Here is a 2,471-nt window from a genome sequence, read left to right as displayed (position 1 = left end):
ATGATGATTTAGAGATAACCTCAGGAAGCAGCCAGGTAATTATAACTGATCTCTCTAAATTCAATAAGGGCGAATGTCAAGAAACTATCAATGATATATATTTTCAATTGTACAACTTGCATGTCATTCTTGGCCGAGAGCCGTATCGATTTCACATAATCATAAGCATCACCAATTGTCATTTCCTTGTGATGCACCTATAACAAATATATTAATTAATGCGCGTAAATTAAGCACATATAATCTTTCGTAATACTTTTTTCAGGTAGTAATTTAGTAATCAAGGACTGAAGCCTAATTCAATCAATATTTCTTACTTGTTGTGACATGTAGGATAAAATATATGTACAAAAAGAGTGAGATATGAGTTTATCATAGATACCTGTCATGAGATTTTCAGGTGCATCGTTCGGTTCCAAGAAGAACTTGACTGTCGTCCATTCAAAGCTGAGGCTGTTGGAGGAGATGGGATCTCTGGCACTGCCCAGGTTGTGTCAAGAACATGAACCGGACACTCATTACCATCCATCTCAATATCACCAGCTAGTAATATACTGATCAGTCAGACCCTCTAAACTTACCGCTATCAGCCAGCTAAAATCAAAGAAACGCATGTGACTTTCACAATTAAATTCTTGAAAGACATACAAACACAAAATCCAAGTGCATACAACTTATGCTGAACGGAAGGCAATTGCTAAACAAAATAATATGAACAAGATGAGTATGGAACATATGTATAGGTCTTATACCTTGTATGATCCATTGTCTATATATTTGTAGTTTTGTTTGAGTTCAGTGATCCCGAACATGTCATCTAATTACCACTGTTCAAAGTTTCCATAATCAGACCCTTCAGCAAAAGGCATCTTAGTTGACTAAAAAAAATCACCAACTCCAGCAACTTGGAAAAATGATCCATTATTCCGTTGACCATTTGGAGATGTTTGGTTAGAATTTGTAGACAAAGGACATGATTATGTTTCAATAATCCTCTCCATGGACAACGACTTTTGAAAAAAAGATGGTGCACTATATTTTGTAGGTTCAGGCCCCACCTTCACTCCAGTAAGAATAAAGCTTTGGTGAGCAGAAACGTGGGCATTGGCGAAATGAATGGAAAAATCACATTTTCTGCATAGCAAAGCACGATCCTCCGGACAAAAGAAATATCCAACTGTTTCCTGTATAATGCAGCAAATTCTGGAGGGAAGGTATGTTGCATAACAATAATCCCCTTGTATCTTTCTCAATAAGTAGATAAAAGATGAAATACATGTTGAAAATTCTAAACAAATGATATAGAAGACCGACATGGTTATAAAACATGGGGGCCAAATAGCTCTACCTAGCACTACTCTACAAGCACTAATGATTATCGAAAAAGATTTTGGAAATAAATCAAAAAATAAAACTCGCAAGATGCGTTCGTGACACAAAGAATTGCTACTGAACTATGAACAGAACACTCAGTTGTAACAATCTCCACATACATAAATAAAACCTCACAAATAAATAATGTTCTTGAGAAGGACATTAACTTAGGAACTTAAAGAGTATTACCTGTCCAATTACGTATGGAATATCTGAATACATCCCAGCTGCTCTTTCCCTGTAAAAGACTGTTCTTTCTATACCAATAATTGGTTGTACTGATGAAGCCCTCTACATGCCAAGATATATTACAGCTGCAATTCCAGCAAGCCAGTCATGCCTGTAACAGGATGCTTTTCCCCGAACATTTTCTGCAACAACTCTAAATGGTGCCCCGATGCTCTTCATTGCTGACACATTGTAATTCTAACAATCATACAACTGTCTTAATGTAAATAAAAGCGGAATGGAAGAAAAATTTTAGATAGATTAATTACACAAACATAATTGGTGGCCTTTTAACTTTGAATTGTAATTAAAACTAAATTATAGCTAATAATTTTTCTGTAAAACCAAATCATATACGCACTAAGCAATAGTATGCTATTATAGACTCAATGGCTCTATTATGAGAATGCTAATAATGAATGCCTAGGTGCTAAAGATGATTTCATGAGAATATTGAAGAGAGAAGAAATTCTAAAAATGCAATTAAATCTTGATTAAGAGGAAATTGCTAAATGGAAGGAATCTAGGAATGTAGCAAGCAAATTCACAGATCTTGAAAGTATTGAGTCTTTATGTGAGAATGCTTGGAAAAGGGAGAAAAAAAAATTGAACAAGATAATTTTATTGATAACTATAAACAAATAGTACTTATCCATTGAAGGAAGAGAAATCAAGGGGTAAAAATTATTTGTTGAAAGAAAGTATTAGTACTAGCAAACTGGACATGTTAATTGAAGATGATGAACTAGTGAGCAAGAGCTCTTTAAAGAGCGAAGGTAGCAAAACCGAAAGAGTTGAGTAGAACAACATATGATACTTGTTGAACAAGAAACTGAAAGATAAGCTTGAACCTAGAATTAGAATCAAGA

The 2,471-nt window shown here is 34.6% G+C and overlaps 1 pseudogene; it reads right to left on the bottom strand.

Moving 5' to 3' along the window:
- Positions 1–385: 385 nt before the first annotated feature.
- Positions 386–1,782, bottom strand: LOC141673333 (uncharacterized; annotated as a pseudogene).
- Positions 1,783–2,471: the final 689 nt, after the last annotated feature.

The sequence above is a fragment of the Apium graveolens genome, chromosome 7, assembly GCF_009905375.1.
Source record: "Apium graveolens cultivar Ventura chromosome 7, ASM990537v1, whole genome shotgun sequence".
Classification (NCBI taxonomy): domain Eukaryota; kingdom Viridiplantae; phylum Streptophyta; class Magnoliopsida; order Apiales; family Apiaceae; genus Apium; species Apium graveolens.
This window is presented reverse-complemented; position numbering and strand designations above follow the sequence as displayed.